General features: G+C 36.0%; 1 protein-coding gene across 5 annotated transcripts in view; it reads left to right on the top strand.

Moving 5' to 3' along the window:
• The window catches only part of LOC131933492 (double C2-like domain-containing protein beta), a 111,323-nt gene that overhangs the window by 9,860 nt on the left and 80,391 nt on the right, over positions 1-21,072 (top strand). For 3 of the 5 annotated variants that reach the window (XM_059290268.1, XM_059290266.1, XM_059290240.1), the window contains exon 1: positions 1,564-1,804. The exons of 1 other annotated variant lie outside the window; for it this stretch is intronic. The gene's annotated coding sequence lies outside the window, so the exon portion shown is untranslated. Of the gene's footprint in view, positions 1-1,563; positions 1,805-15,066; positions 15,099-21,072 lie in introns of those variants that run through there. One more of the 5 variants, XM_059290258.1, reaches the window with a different exon arrangement.

Here is a 21,072-nt window from a genome sequence, read left to right as displayed (position 1 = left end):
TTGATAGAACATGTCCTTTGCCGTACTCGTCAATTTTTCATCTCAATCGGAATTTGGAATTTGCCCTACAAGTCAATTTTAGGCTCAAATAGAACCTGGTCTTTGCCACCCACGCCAGTCAATTTTAGGCCTAAATAGAATTTTTGGTCTTTGCCACACTGGTCTCCAATTCGAGGCTCAAATAGAAAACTTGATCTTCGCCAAACTAGTAAAAACATTTCCACTTCTTGATCAGCATATATTAAAACATTTGTACTGTACTACTATCACTTCAATAGACAATTTTCCGTTCAATTCAGGATTTCATTCTCTAAATGTATTTTATTAAGCTACAGAAATAGAATAGCGTTTTTCTCTCTTCAGGTTTGTGTATTCGTGATCTCAGCCATTCCCTATTTAAGATAGATTGCAGTGTTATCGCAACAAAAAAACACATTGCTACAAATTCACTTCGTTAATCACTCCCATTTAACACGCAGACATCGATGACAATGCTAATTGTCGTAATGATTGAGAGGTACATTTAAAAACAAAATGCTGCAGTTTCGTGTCTCCTTTCTTTTTTACGCTTCCTTTTTTACAACGGTTTCTTCTTTTTTTTAGGGGGGGGGGGAGTGGGGGGGGGGGGGGAGACGACAGGAAATCACGTCTCAACATAGACGCGAGATAAAAACTCTGTTGCTTTTAATGGAACGTGTAAAAAGGGAAAATAAACAAAACAAGTCGTATCGAAGCTGTATTTATCGCTACCTTTATCCTAACCTTGGACATTAGCGTAGCCCTGACCCCAGCTTTAATGCTCACTATAAATCTAACCACTAAAGAGCAATACCGTCAGGAAAGAAAATGTTAGATATGTACAGTGACTAGTGGTTACATAAGAGTCATTGAGATCACTTTTAATAAATGTTTCACATTTGTCGAAATTCTTTAATCAGATTTGTTTCGAAAGGCCCACTAATATCCTGGCAGTTGTTGCTAGAGTTAAGTATGAACAAATAAAAATAAAATTATCGGTGCACATTTAGTAATTTTCTTACTCAACCCGAAATCTTAAACATCCACTCATAAACAACCTTGATCTCACTGCTAGGCATAATTAACCTTATAAATAACATTTTCGGTCTGAAAAACTAAATTATGTGTGATAAAAATCACTATCTTCTCAAATTCTGAGTTTAAGTGAATGCACGCAAGCAGCATAATATAATCCTTTTTAAAATGTTTGTTATTTTCATTCAAATACGTGCTCTTCAAGAAGACAGTTTAAAAAAAAAAGAAACCACACGTGATTTTGAAAATCGTGATCAGATTCTACAAACATCAAATCTAAAATATTATTCTGAACGCCTGTTTAAATTCTCTTCCGAACCCGGCTCCAATAATTTGTTTTAGAATTCCAGCCGCTATGAATTCATCCAGCCCCCACCCCCCACATTAAACCCCCCACTCGCGCATTCTGCCCTTTTTTCTCTCGCTCAACCTGTCCGCCCTATAAACCACTCACCACCGCCGCCGTCGCTCGTTCCGCAAATAATTTCAATAATTTCTGCCTCACGCGAGGTCGGGCAGAACTTGTATTCTGAGTTAGTGCCCGGCAGTTTTATTTTATTTTTTTTATTTTGCTCACACAAGACACACAGAACAGTCAAGTATTTATCGTTTATTTATTATTTCTATAGTGGGAAAAAAACAACCTTGTGTTTAGGGTTTGCTGAAGTGATAGGGTGGTATGTTGTGACATTTCGTAGGGATTTATTGGATGGTTCGCCAGCAGGGAGCCTCGTCACTGCGTTCAAGATTCGTGAGTACTTAGGGATGTTATATAGAGTGTGAGTGGTTTGTGTGTGTGTGATTATTGAGTACTTAGTGATGTTATATAGAGTGTGTGAGTGGTTTGTGTGTGTGTGTGATTATTGAGTACTTAGTAATGTTATATAGAGTGTGTGAGTGGTTTGTGTGTGTGTGTGTGTGTAATTATTGAGTGCTTAGTGATGTTATATAGAGTGTGTGAGTGGTTTGTGTGTGTGTGTGATTATTGAGTACTTAGTGATGTTATATAGAGTGTGTGAGTGGTTTGTGTGTGTGTGTGTAATGAGTGCTTAGTGATGTTATATAGAGTGTGTGAGTGGTTTGTGTGTGTGTGTGTGTGTGTGTAATTATTGAGTGCTTAGTGATGTTATATAGAGTGTGTGAGTGGTTTGTGTGTGTGTGTGATTATTGAGTACTTAGTGATGTTATATAGAGTGTGTGAGTGGTTTGTGTGTGTGTGTGTAATGAGTGCTTAGTGATGTTATATAGAGTGTGTGAGTGGTTTGTGTGTGTGTGTGTGTGATTATTGAGTACTTAGTGATGTTATATAGAGTGTGTGAGTGGTTTGTGTGTGTGATTATTGAGTATTTAGTGATGCTATAGGGGGGGTGGGGGGTGGAGATTTGTTGATGTGTCATAGTGTGAGTATTAAGTAATCAGTGCTGTGAGTGTGTGTGTGTGTTGGTTTGTGTGTGTGATTATTGAGTACCTAATGATGCTATAGTGTGTGTGTGGTGGGGGGGGGGGGATTTGTTGGTGTGTCATAATGTGAGTATTAAGTACTCAGTGCTGTGAGTGTGTGTGGTGTGTGTGTGTGATTGAGTACCTAATGATGCTATAGTGTATGGGGGGAGGTTTGTTGGTGTGTCATAGTGTGAGTATTAAGTACTCAGTGCTGTTCGTGTGTGTGTGTGGTGTGTGTAATAAGAAGCTTATAAATGTGTCGTATAGGAATCGAGTACTCACTGTCAATGTAGTGTGGTGTGTTTGTGTGTTGGGGGTGGGGAGAGTTTTTTTTAAAGGTATTAGTATTATTAAGCACTCAGTGCTATTTGTGTATGTGTGTGGCATGTGTATGTATGTGAGAGAGAGAAGAGGCTTATCAGTGTGTCATAATGTGTGTGGTGTGTGTCTGTGCATTGAGGGGGAGGGTTATTTTGTGTCAGTGATTATTAAGTACTCCTTGCCGTGGTGTGTGTGAGTGTGGTATGAATGGGGGGGGGAGGGTTATTGGTGTGTCATAGCAGTAGTGGGCAAGGGGGGGGGGCTGACCGAGTGTGTCATAAAGTCATTATTGAGTGCTCAGTGCTGATGCTGTGTGTGTGTAGGGGGGGGGGGGTCGTGTGATCACACAGTAAAATGTCACAGTAAAGTCGCCACCGTGTTTACCCTTTTGACTGAGTATCCTCACAAGAACCTATATACAATTAGGATAATTTACCAAGTTGGTAGTACAGTTCGTTGTTTAGTGTTTATTGTTTGCGATCATTTTTCGGTTGTCCCTTGAAGGTGCTCTTTGTTATAAATACAATATGTACAATAGTTGTTATACAATACTAATTTAGAAGGCGTTTAGTAAGTTTCATAATGTGAACAAACAGGGTTTGCTTTTAAATTATATGTTAAATGGATGAGAGAAAACGTTTAGTCTCTGATGTTTTATGCCTTTCCTCCTACTAAATTGAGTTTCGACTTCCATGTGCATATGTATAACAACTGCTATAATAAATAAAAAGTGTATCTTATATTTTATAGGTAGATATGTTGCTGTTACAATGAACGTTGTATTACGTAGCTGTTATCGTTTTTTATGAAGGTGTCAACTGTTTTAATTTTGCGCGAAAGTTTGTTATAATTCATGTGCTGATGTCTGTTACAAATCATACCCGGTTATCTAGCAACTATTATTGTGTGCTAATACAGAACGGTTGTCATAATGATAGTAATAATTTATAACAGTAGGAAGTTATTTATGTGATGTCTAGCCGTCTCTACTTCACCCTTTTCAACTCCCAGCGAAGCATAGGCCATTTATAACACCCGTCCATACTTCTCTGTTCATTTCTAATCTTTCCATTTCTATCCAACACTTTTCGGGACTTTATACAATTTCTAGCCTAACGTTCACATTTCCCTATACCTCACCGCTTTTATTATTATTTACGACTTTTTGTGGGTATCTTGTTCTGACATCTAACTGGCTCATTCTCCGATAGATATCAGGTATCTCTGGGGAAGGGACTGCCCGCCGGATGTAATAGAAAATTTTAATTTATATAGGAAAAAAAAATCCCCCCTCAGCCTCTATAAGGTTAAAGTGCGTCTCCCCGGACGTTTCAACAGACTCCCCCCCCCCGGCGATAAATGTCTGAAAGAAACCCTGAAAGCTGTTATCTGCTCTATCATCTATCACCAGTTTTATTGTCTCCAGTGATTTACAATTGCTGTGGCTATAAATATGCTGATGACTAACTGGGACATTCGTCTAACCGTTGACACCCCACTGCCTACAGCCAGCTCAACAGTTGCCCCGACACCCCCCCCCCCCCTCCACCACCCCACTCGCCAACAGCCAGCTCAACAGTTGCACATCTACACACAAAAGCCGTGTCGCACCCCGCGCCAGCACTTAATTGATGGACTATTGTAATTATTTGTTCCCTGTGCATGCCGTCTGTGCTGACAGTTAATGCCTGCCATGAAATTCTTGATAATGAATACAGGTTTGTCCTTGGGGACTTTCAACAATGGGTTCCATCGATCTTTGACGGAGTGTCATCAGTTTGTCTCTACTGTTTACTGACCTGCTCTTCTTTACGTAATCACTAGACATCCGGTATAATTGTCAGCAAAAAAAGTAAAGAAAGTAGTTAGAATTTACGCATGTTGTTCTTTAAAACAAACGATATTTTTGGACCACTAACCAGTTTTAAGGACGGCGTAGCCTAAGCGGTAGAGCGTTTGGCACCTAAAATTCTAGAGTTCGAATCCGGGTTTTAATCAGTAGAACGTCACCTATTTTTTTTTTCGAATCGATGCTGGGTACTTATTTCAGCTGTGTAGACCAGGGGTCTCCAAACCACGGCCCGCTGAGATCTTTTTGTCCACGGAATAAAAAACGTTTGTTGGTGATGGCTGAGGAACTTTGCCCAGAAAAAATCAAAGACATGTTTGGAACTAACTGGCTCCCGAACTGAAAATTGATAGGTAATGCGGCCCTCCGACTGAAAAGTTTGGAGACCCCTGCTGTAGACTAATGTGACAAACACTAAAAAATAACAACAACCCCGTCGAAAATTCCCTCTCTCCATCAATGATTTTATAGAAATCCACCTCTCGGTGGCCCTACCGATAAATTGTTCTGGCACAGAGTAAAAGGGCAAAGATGAAATGTAGCCGCTGAAAGTTCAAACAAGAAGCGCCGGTGCAAGAGATAAAAGCATCCGCCGTGCACACGATGCTGGTGTATGGGGGTATTGACTGGGACCAGAAGGAAGTGATGCAAACATAAACTGTCAATATTGCGCATTGCCCTTTTGGGGGGAACATAAAATTCCGAGTGGGTTTATTCTATGGCTTATATCTCTATATGTTTCCTTTTTCGTCTTTTTTACATGATCGAAGTGTGAAGTTTTTTTTGGACAGTAAGATTTATGCACTTTTTTATGCATTAATATGTGTTAACACTGTATCCCACAAAAATCTATTGTAATTCACAACATTAACAACTTTCGTCTCTCATGTGGTTTTGGTGGTAGTAATTATAATAATTGGTAAATATGCATAATTAGATTTACATTTTTACTGTTATCGAATTTAAACATTTAGTCCAAATGCACGGAGCAGCTCTGATGGTTACCAGCAAACAAACTTCATCTGCCCGGGGATTCAAACTCGGAACTTTAAGAGTAAGCAACCATGAGCTCTCACCCGACCATGCCGACATTTAGCTATGTAACAGTGTTACATAACGGACTGTATGTTACACACAATCCCACTTTGTGTTGTGTAAGGTACACACAGTCCCACTTTGTGTTGTGTAAGCTACACACGGTCCCACTTTGTGTTGTGTAAGTTACACACAGTCCCACTTTGTGTTGTGTTAGGTACACAGTCCCACTTTATGCCATTTAAGTTATAAACAGTCCCGCTTTATGTTAGGTAAGTTACACACGGTCCTACAACTTTGTGATGTTTGCACTGCTCTCGGCGTCAATAGCTCACACGCCATTACAAAATAATGCACTTAGTTCTGTGGACACTCTCAGCACAAGCCTTTTGATACAGTGGCTCCACATGTAATAGGCACCATTCTGGTCATCTATCATTACGTATTGATTCAAATCTATCAGTTGGGAGAGAAAAACCTTTCCTCTTTTTACGGACAAGTAATGAATGTTTTTTACGGACAAGTAATGAATGTTTTTCCTTACGGTTTTAGAGGTATAGAGAAAAAGGGTGATTTCTTTTTTTTTTTTAAACTAACGGACGCTGTAAGAACGACTGCTTTAGCGGACGCAGTAGGAAGGACTGCTGTAGCGGCAGGTGCGACTGCTTTAGCGGACGCGGCATGAGCGACTGCTGTAGCGGACGCGGCATGAGCGACTGCTGTAGCGGACGCGGCATGAGCGACTGCTGTAGCGGACGCGGCGGGAACGACTGCGTTAACTCGGGTTGTTTTCTCTGCCTCTCCGGAGAACTTTGATGAATAATACATGCCGGCTGACCTATTTCCTTCCACTTCACCCGACGGGCAACCAACAATCGTATCAATTCGATCAATTGATTTTTCGTTTAGCCCAGTCGCTGTGAGCAGCGGATGATTGTTGTCTCTGTCAAAGTTGGACCAACTTGGGGTGCATTTTTGTAATCTTAAATCCTGGGGGGGAGGGGGGGGGTGTCACCTAGTCTAGGCTTGTAGTTTAACGCAGGTTTACCAGTGTTTCTTCCAGGAATCCCTGAGTTCAAAGTGCACGATGTGAGTACTAACCGCATCTTGTGTGTGTTCAGGTTTGATTAAATGTCAGCTCCTAGTCAAGGTTAATTAATCCTGCAAATTATATGCAGATTCTAAATCGATTTACCTCAGTACAAAAAGGCAACCAGGCTACTAGGTGTCTCCTATTATAATTTTGTATGTATTCACCTCTCAACTAAGGGAGGTCACTCTATCTGTGTGTTTTTGCCCACTTCTCCTATACAATTTACCGGAGATTGTCTCGAGTGTCTCAACTGTCTCGCTTACTTGGTGCTGAGATCTCTACCGAGGCAGTGACAGGGTATTATTACAAGGATCACACACTCAAGTAGGATATACAAATACTCGGAAAAGTGCGTTTTCAGAGTTGTCCTATTGCGAAATCGTTTTTTTTTTTAAAAATCAATATCAATTTATGAACCATAGGCTTTTGGGTTAATGCATTAAAAATGAACTATTCTCACAAGGAAATATTTTTTTTTAAATAAAGGCAAGAGAAAGAAGACGACAGTATTTTTTGGGGTCGTTTATTTGTAGAACTAGAAAAATAAAACTAGATAAAGGGTGCCTTACATTGATAAAAACGTTATATGAGCACATTACAACATGTATTAATTATGATAACTGAAGACCACCTCGACCGTTTTTCAGTCTCTTTTTTTTTTGTTAAATGTAAATAAATCTACCCCCCCCCCCCTCCCGAGTTCCTTGATTGGTCTATTGTATTACATTTACATGTCTCAAAACCTAGTATACGACTTTTTAGGCTTTCTACAGTGGATCTCAAATCTGTGAGCGTAGTTTTATCCAGATTGCCAGTACATGGGTACGATAACATTTTGATCTCACGCGGTGCATTACGAGGACGCTGAGGTGAGGGGTGGTTGAACACAGCCAGGGGTAACACAATCTTATTAGCATTCCTTCCGTCCACGCATGTTGACATTTCGCTAGCCTGCCTCTTGCTTCCATGTATTCATGCGCCAGTTTTCGATCTAGTTCGTCTGATCGATACATCTGGGCTGTTAAATGTTTTTTTTTTCTGGGGAACTTTTTTTTTAAAAACATGTCCAAGAGGTCGAATTAAATACAGAACAATATTGAACATGACGGTGATTTGTGAGTGTGTGTGCAATATAATACAAAACATGCAAGACAAATTGTGTTTCTATTGACGATGTGTGTATAATAAAATATATAGGCCTACTAGATTAGAATGGGTATTTAAACATATCTAACACTAAATAAAAAGTAAAAAAAAATGTGGGCTTGGGACCAGGAGTGGACTGGGCCTCCAGGACACAGGAAAAAAAAAATCCCGATAGGCCGCTAAGATCAGTGTTGTAATGGGAATATTAGAGCCTTGAAATATATTTTTAAAATGTCTTTAATTAACAAGACAATTTTCATTCGGTATTAGCTTATCACTTTGACAAAATTGTTTTACAAAGCCATTATAGCCCCATAAAGAAGTGATTTGACATCTTGTAGGGACACAGTTAGATAAACACATAAAACGTACCCTCCCCCCCCCGCCCCCACACCCCACACACCATAATTCAATAATAAAAAAATATTCAAAATCTCATTGCGCCATTTATTTGCCACTCTGTATAGCTCACCCCCTCCCTCCCCACCTCTAGTCTGTCAGAACTATTCCTATCCACGTTTTGTTACTTTTCTACATGTTCCAGAATTAACTGCAGTCATATGTTTGGGACATCATTTAGACAACGTGTGATAAAACACATTTACTTACATGAGCGGACAAATAGCTTGCATTGTGCACTTATCCGCCCGTTTGTTTGATAGGCGTCGACACACGATAAAGGTTATTAATTATTACGGTTTTTTTTCGAGAGTTATACACTGTTTTGTATTGAATCTATAAGGCATCTTAGTAGAATTAGTTCATGGACATATCTCTTCCCATTATTACACAACAATCTCTATGACAGTGTTATGTGAAACTAAAACTTTTCAAGTGTTTCCAATAGTTGGTACTATTTTTAGAAAAACATTTTTAACATTTCTACAATATGAAGCGCGTAATATGACAACCTGAATTGTTAAATGGTGTTTTGGGAGTTTTAACGGTATTATGACATTAAAACAATCTCTGTATTTTCTTTATTTTCTTGTGTGTGGGTATTTTGATAAATAAAAAATACATCATAGGCCTACACGTTAAAAGAGATAAGATTACAAACCCTTGTTTCCTTTCAGGCAACTTCTGCAACGAAAGTTGGTATCAAATCTAATGCCACACATTCATTTTTTTTAATTACATCGGTAGAGGTCGAGGAGTTATGGTAAAAATGTCAGTAAAAGAAAAGTTCCCTTTCGAACCTGTCGGTCAACGAGGCAAGTAAAGTAGAGTTCACCTGTTTCAGTGACCTCACATATGAAGGGATAGTGTGATCAGCGCTATGCCCAGTCGCCTTTACTTTTCCTAACGTAAGTATGGTAGCCTACTGGAACCCTGATTCAAACTCGAGACGTTCGGTTTAGTAGTCGTACACTCTACCAATCGACCTCACCGTCCCATTCATGTCAAATGGGTGACCCAGAGGCGTATCCAGGTTTTCGTTGTAGGGGGAGCGAAAAGAGCAAAAAAAGGCGCCGAATTTTTAACACGTTCTATATACGTGTATTATATATATATATATATATATATATATATATATATATATATATATATATATATATATATATATATATATATATATATATATATATATATATATATATATATATATATATATATATATATATATATATATATATATATATATATATATATATATATATATATATATATATATATATATATATATATATATATATATATATATATATATATATATATATATATATATATATATATATATATATATATATATATATATATATATATATATATATATATATATATAGTTACTAGCTGTATGTCATTACTTTGCTATGATGTAAAATAAATTGAAACTAGCGCTCGAAAGAAGAAAAGACACACATGTAGGCCGACAAAACAAAAATTGTATCAATCTAAACAATATATATATATATATATATATATATATATATATATATATATATATATATATATATATATATATATATATATATATATATATATATATATATATATATATATATATATATATATATATATATATATATATACACTACAACCAAAAACAATGAACGTAACACGATCTGTTTTGTAATTCTTGTAAAAAAAAATTACTTACATAATAATTCCTGGGAAATTATTTAAGACAAGTGAAATAGGGGAAATAATCACTCTCTTAATATAAATATGTATATATCTACACATTTAATTATAAATGTCAAAACAAATAAATAATTACTTAAGAATATAATGAAATTCTATAATACTATTCGTGTTTACAAAATGTTTTTGTCTATAATCAGAATTCAATATATCGTCATCATAAATGCTAAAGTATTACAGCATAATAAAAGTTTTTAAAATCAGAGTTGGTATAAAAACACGCTTTTCGATGTGATAGAAAAACATTCGGAATAATAACCTACGTTTAACTAAATATTGGTCTTTTAATTCAGATCATATTTTTAATTAACTACTGTTTCATTTTTTAACATAGTGATAGACATGGGTTAGATCATTGTATTGATCGAACACCTTTTTACTGGTAATTGCAAAAAAAATATTCACAGAGTTTTACGTTTAAAAAGCTAATTTTCTGGCGGCATGGTACTTTGGTACATCATTACGCGTTTTTCTACATGTACTTAACAGATCAGTTCGGGGTGGGTTGGGGGGGGGGTTCAACTTCATTCACCACTGTCCGGTCACTTTAGGTCAATTATCCAACCCATGTTATACCTTGATGTGACATTAATGTCGCTCTACACAATTGTGGTGGTGAGGTGTGTGTGTGGGGAGGGGGGGGGGGAGAGTTAACCAACTCAGAGTGAATATAGCGTCAGTTTTTAGATGACTGTTCTTAACATACATATATATTACACAAATATATAGAGGTTTTTTAAACATTGCAATGCATGGTAATGGTTATTTTTAGAATGGCAAACTGATGCAGCTGTTAATACGTGTTGTAAACGTTGACACTACTACTTGGACAATTATGCTTAATTGCTGCATGAAACGAAATCTTGTGATTTACGTAGATGTGCCAACCAAAAATATTTTTTTAACAAATATCATTGTTTAAAACTTTGAGTTTAAAAAGTTTACAAAAAGGCGCCACTTTGATGAAAATGGCCAGAGGGGGAGCGGCCGCTCCCCCTGCTCCCCCCCTGCGTACGCTACTGGGGTGACCCATGATCTCTACAACTATTGCCCTGAGGATGTCACTTCTCTGAGCGCATCTATTGTTTCCCGAGTACCTATGAAAGAAATTAAATTAAAAACGCTTGGACAAGGTCTACCAGTATTGACAACAACGGAAAAAATAAGAAAAAAAAATGTTTTTTAAAAATGTTTTAAACGTATGACACATCCCACATCTTCCGGCTATGCTCTTTTTCTTTCTCTTCAATTACGTTGTCGTTTTTTTTTTTTAAAAATTAAGTTATAAAAATCAATCTTCGGTTCAAGGCCAGCTTATGAAATATCCTTTGCTGTCATGACGCGATGTATTGCCTGGAATATGAAGAAAAAAAGTAATTCTAGCAATAAAAAAAAAACCTCTAAAGAAGCCACAATTTGCTCCTTTGACGTATTGAAAGCCTACGACAATGTGGCAAATGACATTTTTTTCCCCTCAGATTCTAAACTTCTTTTAACGCAAAATGTATTGGCCTATTTCATTTCTATCACAAAATATTCTTAACTTTGTCTGCCCCAATTCTAAAAGATTTCATTATCGCGATCATCGTCATCATTATATCATCTTTTTCATCATCGCCGTTAAGGATCTCAGTGGTGATTTCTAATTTGTGGTTCTATTTTCGGGAACGACATATTCGGGCCGGAGGTTACGGTTGATATAACGCAACACGGAACTCACACACTCCTACCCCAGGGGTTAAAAACCATTTCTTACCTAACCCTAATAGTGATAAGTAACGAGATATTGTATGATTGCTAACCAAATTTTCCCCGGGCCGATGAGGCCCGTTAACTGGGATAGCAATCCATCTAACAGAGAAAACTCCAAAATCATACAGCTGATACTAACGCTGGTTTCCTTTAGACTACTCCTGCCACACTGCTAATGCCAAGTTGTATACGTAACGTCCTGTCTCTTGGGTCCATCAGTTGTGTGGAGAGAGGAGGCCTGATATATGGGCAACATCTGGCTCTTCTCAACTTGCTGACCAGGGCTTGCGTCACTATTTTCAAGTCGCAGTCATCTAGTCGCCTATCAGAATGTGGAGCAATTTACTTCTAATTTAATTATTTGATCGAACAAGTATCACCCCATTAGGCGCATTGCTCTAAACAATTCCCCGACACGTGCTGCAAAAGCATGTAATTTGCGTTTGAAATTGATAATGACACAAGCAGTGAGTTAGCACATATGGTTTGTGTTTATGTACTTTAAGGCGTCGGTTTTAAAGATCTGGCACAACAATAATCCCACATTTCCGTTAGCTCTAAGACCGAGGATTCATTCAGACATTTTTTTTCCGGGGAAGGGGAGGCCGAACTTCCGGGGAAGGTCCTTAAAATTTCCAGGGGAATGGGCGGACACTGGTTAATGCACATATCTCTTTTATAAATTATAAATTATTTTCGGAGGGGGGGGGGGCATTGGACGTGCTCTCCGGGTGGATTCACTGTCCCGTCCCCCATCTCGGGAGAGACGCATGAAAGAAACACTGTCTATCTAAGATAGCCGTGTTCCCAAGGTCCACAACCGGATCCAACATTTCCCTTTTCGGACAGCCGTTTCTTGTCATACCCCAGGCCTACAATCTGATCTAGCGCACTCTCTGTCGTACTCAATATCTCTCTTGGCCGGACTCCGACGGCCACTGATTTCATCACAGATATTCACGTCAGCGTTACAGCCGAGCCAGTGGAATGACAAGTTCACCAGAAAAAACGGCAAGTTAACCAGGAAAGCGACAAGTTGTTTAGCCCCATCCTTTCCTAAGTTCAGCACTTAATGTCGTAAAAATTCTTTCTCTAACGGTTTTTGCACTTACGTTTTGAAGATAAAGCATTTTTATTGAAGACCAATCTGTCTGGCCGATGTTTATGAATATACATTCATATATATATATATATATATATATATATATATATATATATATATATATATATATATATATATATATATATATATATATATGTATATATATATATATATATATATATATATATATATATATATATATATATATATATATATATATATATATATATATATATACTAGCTGCATCCCGTGCTCCGCCACGGTAAATCTTTTTAAAATATACCAACTTTGGAACAGAACAAAACAAACAAAACACAACACAAACACAAACAAACACAACCACAACCACATTACAACCACAACACAATCACAACACAACCACAACACAACCACAACCACAACACAACCACAAAACAACCACAACACAACCACAACACAACCACAACACAACCACAACCACAACACACGGTAAATCTTTTTTAAATGTACCAAGTTGGGAACAGAACAAAACTAAATACAACACAAACGAACGCAAAGAAAAAACAAAAACGAAAAAACAAACACAACACTCAACATAAACTCAATTTAAATGTAATCATAAAGGCATATTGCTCACAGTCTATCCCGTAGCGCCAAAATCGCGCCCTTTCCGAGCGCCGGCGGAAAATTTCGATTTACACCCTCCCACCTCCCTCAAACTTTCGATTTCCACCCCCCCCCCCCTCTTGCTACGCCTCTGTTATAAAACCCCTAGCTTTACCGCAAATAAATTAAAGGCAGTATTTAGAATATCCGTGTTTTACCGACCATATTGCACTTCATAAATTCATGCATTTTTTTCAGTACTTTTAAAAATTGACAATAAAGTTTCATGACTAAAACCATTGCGCACCTAATGAACGTGATGACTTAATATAGTAATGGAGAATAGTTGATTAAAAATTATAATTAGTAAACAGTACATTCAGTGAATAAAATAAATAAAATATAGCCTTTTATCAATCAATGCTAATAATAATATTCCAACAATAATGTACTCTTACACGTCTGCATAATTTGCATTCACATTTTGCTAATTATATTATTCCAACAATTATTCCGTCTTGCAGATTTTGCATTCACATTTTTAGCGTGAGTTCAATTTATCTTTGAATTACCTCCATTGGCAAAATTACTAAGCAGTTTAATTAGATTTTTCTACCGTACTGTTATTATGTTATTAATATGTATCCACTTTTTCTGGGAATATTAACGAAAACGATATTTGACATTGATCCTTTTAATATGTTTTAGCAATGTGCGTGTATTTAATATTCTCTTTACGTTATGCAAAATTGTACAAACAGTGGAAATTATAAAATAGCTTTATGCCGTTATATAAACAAACCCTACTCAATTACTTGCAATTCGACACTGCGGTGCACTGAAAAGCACAGCATGGTGCGAAGTTTACTTTTATAGTCCCAAAATCTATAGCGATGACGGACGGAAGGACAGACACAGCCCGCTTATATTATAGATATATATATATATATATATATATATATATATATATATATATATATATATATACACATATATATATATATATATATATATATATATATATATATATATATATATATATATACACATATATATATATATATATATATATATATATATATATATATACACATATATATATATATATATATATATATATATATATATATATATATATACACATATATATATATATATATATATATATATATATATATATATATATATATATATATATATATATGCATATTTCTCTGCTGCTCCCGAAATATTTTTTGTGTAAATAATTACCTGGATGTTGACTCAATAACGATTGCCGATTCCTGATCTAGGTAATAGAACATCACCTCTCATCAACATGCATTGTTTCAACAAATTTGGTTAGGGCTATAAAAATAAATACTATAATTATTCCCTCAAAAGCCTTATATTCATTTAATTGAAAAAGTTATATATTCCCCAAAACCCGTGTAGCGCCGGGTATATGCTGCTAGTTCTTTATAAAAAAAATAATTTACCGTTTCAAGCTGTCGCTAAAGTTAAGTCTAATCGCTGAGGACTGACCGAGTTGAATGATCAGTAGTCGAGTTGATTGTGTTGAAGGAAGATGCTGGTAAGTTGTGTTCTAAGATGTGTTAAGCTAAATAGTTGTCCTGTATTGTCTTACGTTTTGTGATAGTCTGAGGTGTCTACGCTAAAGTTAAATGGTGCGTTTTTTGTGTGTTGTTGTTATAGTGGCTAAGCTTAATGGTGGGTGGTCTAAAGGTGGCTAAGTATAAAAGGCGGTTTTCTAGAGGCTAAGTTCAATGATTGTCTTGTGTGTATAAGGGAGAGGGGTAGCTTTAGGTTGGTCTAAGAGGGGTTAAGTTTTTGGTAGAGAGGGGGTGGACTTAGCTGTATTGTCTATGACGGCGGTGAAATGACTAAATTGAATGGTCGTTATGTAGTGGCTAAGTTGAATAGTCATCATTTACATTGCTAAGTTGAATAGTCCTCATGTAGTGGCTAATTTGAAACGTCGTCATGTAGTGGCTAAGTTGAATAGTCGTCATTTAGTAGCTAAATTGAATTGTCGTTATGTAGTGGCTAAATTGAATAGTCGTCATGTACTTGCTTAGTTGAATAGTCGTCATGTAGTGGCTAAATTGAATGGTCTTCTTGTAGTGGCTAAGTTGAATGGTCTTCTTGTAGTGGCTAAGTTGAACAGTCTTCACGTTGTGGCTAATTTGAATTAATTTCTTATAGTGAGCTTAGCTGAACAGTGGCCATTGATTGGCTAAGTAGAAGAGGATGATACGCTCATACCTTTCTCTCGGCTGGTCCGAACGGTCTCCAATAAATCAATACTTAGCGGCGATTGCCTTCCTCGAAATGGCACCTGTCTGTCTGTATTAGGGTCTGTGTAACCCCCCTGAATTGCTTTAGGTCTATTGCGTAATGAAAATGACAGTCTGTCCTTAACCGTGCGCTTGAAAGTAAAATTAAAGTTTAATTTGACACCGACTATTACATCTCGAGGTAAGCCAGAATTTCAGTTATTCGGATAATTGTCGTCTTTACTCTTTCGAGAAGATGCTTGTAATTTTAAAAAAAAAGCTTCAACGTAAAATAGTATTGATTTCTTGAACCCAGGTTAAGTATAGCCCGTTCTTTTTTTTTTTTTAAAAGTGAAATTCGAGAGTATCTTCCTTTCTCTGGATATAGATCTAGACATTAGGCTACAGCTGGATATTTTACAATGGTAACGTACCAATGTCTCACTGTAATTAATAAAATATATAGCCGCACTAATCTATTGAATAGTAGAATATATACAGATCTATATATCTATAGAATGTAGATCTAGATTACTTCTTTCTAGATCTAGATATAATCTATCCGAGATCTACTTACTTACTTAGGCCTATTATTCATAGATCGTTTTAAAATAAAAATTACACTAAAAGCACGCAAATTTGTATGCAGGTATTTCCATCATTGACATTACGCAAGCTTGTCTTTCAGATGAAGTTTGTTCGACAATCGAAAAAAATGGGAGGGGGAGTTGACAGCAGTCTTTCGGTCCGTGAATTAAATTGACAAACGTTATTGACTCGTCAAAATGTAACTATGAAAGGGGAACAATGAATATTTAAATACATTACAGGAAAACGCTGAAAATATAATATCTTTTTGAACACTAAAAAATTAACTGATGTAGGCCGAATTCAAAGGAAAATATTAAAACTCTAACTTCAACTTGAAGACTAAAAATTAAATACCTTTTGAACACTGAAAAAATTTCTACATCTAAGAAAAACATTGAAAATATAATGAATTTTGAACATTCAGAATTTAATATCTTTTGGACACTGGACATTTAACTACATCAAATGAAATCTGTGGAATATTAGCGCCTTGAAACCTAAAAATGTAATGTCCTCTGAACACTAACAAATGTGATCTATTACTACACTGAATACAGTTACTACATCAAAGGTAAAACTCTGGAAATTGAACGTCTTTTAACACTGAAAGCTTTTCAGTATCATAATCACTGAAACTTAAGCTTTATGAACACCCTTGAAAGTGTCACGTGATCGCCTAGATCTCTTGCATTTTTTTTTTAAACCCCTGTCTTCTCTAGACAAAGTGTTTTTTTTTTTCTTCAAGTTTCCCCACCCCACCATAGAAATCGCACCCCCACCCCGCCATAGAAATCGCACCCCCACCCCGTCATAAAATCGCACCCCACCCCGTCATAAAATCGCACCCCCACCCGTCATAAAAATCAGGAGAAAAAAAAAGCTTAATCTCACCCTAGCACGCATCTGACATTTGAAAACAACATGGGCAGAAATTTAATCAAAATTGAAACTTTCAAAACCACATTTTTTATGGGAACACGAGAAGCTTTTTTTTATAAATCGTATTTAAAATTTCTTTAATACACCCAAGTTTTTTTTTTTTTAAATGTTCAGATTCAGTTGTAATGAAATACGTCGGGTGCGTTTAAACTGAAAATTAAATTCATTAAAAAAATGTGTTCAATTAACTGCTATTTTTAACCTTCGTGTAATACAAGTTTTCAGATTTCGCAAACAGCGTTGTCGAGTGTCGTTATATCTACCGAGTGTACTTGAAAAACAATATTACAAATAAATAAAGATTTAATATTGAATTTCTGTGTGGGCGGATGTCTTGCTCAACACAAGATGGCGTCTTATTTGTTAGAGGGAAATGGTTGGGTATTCCTCCTGGATCTCATTACTCATTTTTTTTTAAAAAGGTTGTCACGTGACGAAAAAGAAAGAGTACGTGGGGATTGGGGGGGGGGGGGCTAAAGCTCTTAACCTCTTTTGTGTCACAACTTAAGATACAAATATTTTAAAAGTTCACCGCTTTACTGTCTGGGTGGGGAGGGAGGGGGGGGGTGATTTCAAGGTATGCATTGAAGCATTTAAATTTAAAATAAAGCTGTTTAGGTAATACAAGATCCTGCATCAGAGATTAAGATTTTTCTTTTGTGACGATGCGATGCATGGAAAGGGAGGGGATTAGGCTTACAAATGAGACGTAACATATATTTTCCATTTTTTATAACAAATATTTTTAGTAAAATTTATTAAGATATAATTTTGTATATTTGGTAGCGAGGGCTTCGAACTGCTTGATGTCCAATTAGGAGGGCGGGGTGGGGGTGTCTTGCTTTTTGTACTTTAAGGGTAAATAACGTTTAAAATGAAGTGACATTTATGGTCGACCCCTGGTCTGTCTTGCATGTCTTTAAGTATATGATTTTCTTCATTTAAGACCACTAGTGTTTGACTGATATATATGATGGTACGAAAGCACTTGGTATTATTAAATGTAATCAGTTTTGTAATGTCTAATATTGACATAACTCTCATGGGTACCTAACTTACTTAAGACTGTAGGGAACGTAAAGTTGGCTTGGTATAAAACTGACCTCATTATTCCTTTAAATTCCGACATCACAGAAACAGATGAACTCTGCATTACCTGCCCTATGAAGCTTCAGGCCCTGAAGCGCAACTTGCGCATTATGTGTATATTACCCGGTGGTTTTTTTTTTCCTTTATTAAAAGTATGACACATATCACAACTATTTCTGATGTATCTGCAACATCTCCCCCATCTAGATTCAAACACGATCGACCAGAAATGACGCCTTAGATTAATTCGATTAGCGGATGTAATCCTGCGTAAACGGCGCGCCCGTGTGTTCAATCAATCGCGACGTTTTAAATCAATCAATACTAGAAATCGGCGAGCCCGACTTCTTCTGTTTTAAGCCGTATCAAACGGTAATACCAACCCCATCGATTGTTAATTGATATTCTTCGGGGTGCCATGAACGCAGACCAGTCTCTTTAATTAATCAATATAGTTAGTTGTGGTACGTTGTTAGAATTGCACAGGAAATGCACAAGGGGTTATTTCTTTTAATATCATTAAGCTTAAACTCCTTGTTTATTCAACTTAAAATGTTATTTGAAGTGTTGAGCTGTATCGTGTGTGGCAGTAGTCGGCAGCCAACGTTTCAAGGGTCGATGGCGACTGTTTGAATATATCTGGATTGTTAATTTAGGTACACAATTTTGATATACTAAGAACAGACTTGTGACTATGTGGTTAAGTACTCAATTTTGATACTAAGAACATTGGCCTACTTGTGAAAATGTGCAGTTAGGTACACAATTTTGATACTAAGAACATTGGCCTACTTGTGAAAATGTGCAGTTAGGTATACAATTTTGATACTAAGAAAAGACTTGTAAAAATGTGGTTAGGTACACAATTTTGATATACTAAGAACAGACTTGTGAAAATGTGCAGCTAGGCACACAATTTTGATACTAAGAATAGACTTGTGAAAATGTGGTTAGGTACACAATTTCGATACTAAGAACATAGGCTACTTGTGAAAATGTGCAGTTAGGCATACAATTTTGATACTAAGAACAGACTTGTGAAAATGTGTGCATCGGAAATTTGTTTCAGTATTATCAAGCCGACCATACATTCGTTAATTGGTGGAATTCGCTAAAAAAAACTACCGCAGCCATTTTAAAACTCAGCGTATCGTCTACATCATTCTACGGAATAAACGCTGAAAACGTTGAAACGTTTTACCGGATACCGCAGTCAGTGGTTTCAGTTTCAGCTACATAAAAACTTATTGTGAAGAAATAATTGAAATATTTCTTGTCAGAAATGATTGAAATGTGATTAGATTGGATATTGAAGTCCAAGCTTCCTTAAAATATGCTCACAACATGATATGCTATCAGAATGTTAGGGCAAGTATGCTTGAGATGTCAACACCATTTAACGTAGTATCTGTCTAGTAAACTTTTTAAAGTTGGCTCTGTAAAGAAAAGCTTTAAAAAAACTTTAATTTAACACCCGATCAATCACGTTGTACCAGCCAGTTTCTACGAGGAGATAAAAATTAAATGCCGGCGTCGCTAGGAATCTTGAGCGTTGGACCTGGTCATTGTTGTTGACATGAACTAAAAATGTGTTGTTGTTTTTTTTAACTTCGAGTGGCCATAAAAAAAATACAATACAAAATTAATTAATTAAGAAACAAAAGCTGGAAAAAAAATTCGGAAATTTAATTTTTATGAATAAATGTTTAAAATTTGCAAATGCAAATGAATTGAAAAATGTTTGCTCTCAGGGCAACATTTTTATTTACTGTATATGGCTATACCATGGTTTTAATCGTGTTAATACTATTTCTCTTAGTTTCTTCCGTTCATTAACGCATATTTAATTCAGTCTTGTAGTTGTGCAAAAAAATAATGTTATTACAAACCAATGATTTTGCGGTAATTCCTTATAGGCCCTAACCTAAAATGCCCTTAGCTACTTGTAAAATGTAATACTCTAAAGGCAAGATAAGACTAGGATATAATTATTTTTTTTCAAATGTATCTCCAAGTTTGAATGAATGAGAAGGAATTATATTTTTTTATGACGAATGAATAATTATTTTCTTTAAAAAAAGAGCATAAATTATTTCCTGCATTCAGCTGACAATCATTTTCTTGGATGATTTTCCTTGAGTCGCAAATAAATAAAAAAAAATTGGGCTAATGGAAAAACAAAGTTCCTGATATTTAAACACAAAATGGAAGCAGAAATTACTCATTGGGCTCACAAAACGAATCAAAGATGTTTTACCACATAGTAGTAATAAAATAAGAAGCTTAGTATCTTCACAAATTAAACATAATTACAGGTACAATGGACGCTTCAACCGAAGGTCTTCGTCAGCACACAAAAGCGTGGTTAAAGACTAGACAAAAAAGACAAATAGTTCGTTAAATGTTTTATATATATATATATATATATACATATATATATATATATATATATATATATATATATATATATATATATATATATATATATATATATATATATATACACTGTTAGCCCTGTATTTTAAAACTATTTAGCCATATTTGACATCCAACCCATTTATTCTCCGCTCACATTAGCACATTCTAACACCGACCTCCCTGATGTCTCGTGAAAAACTAATTCCGCATAATGCCGAATGCGCCTAATGGAAC

Source organism: Physella acuta, unplaced genomic scaffold (assembly GCF_028476545.2).
Source record: "Physella acuta isolate Inbredline_101_S28 unplaced genomic scaffold, ASM2847654v3 ptg000107l, whole genome shotgun sequence".
NCBI lineage: Eukaryota > Metazoa > Mollusca > Gastropoda > Physidae > Physella > Physella acuta.
Note: the sequence above shows the minus strand (reverse complement) of the source record. Positions and strands in the feature narration are given on the sequence as shown.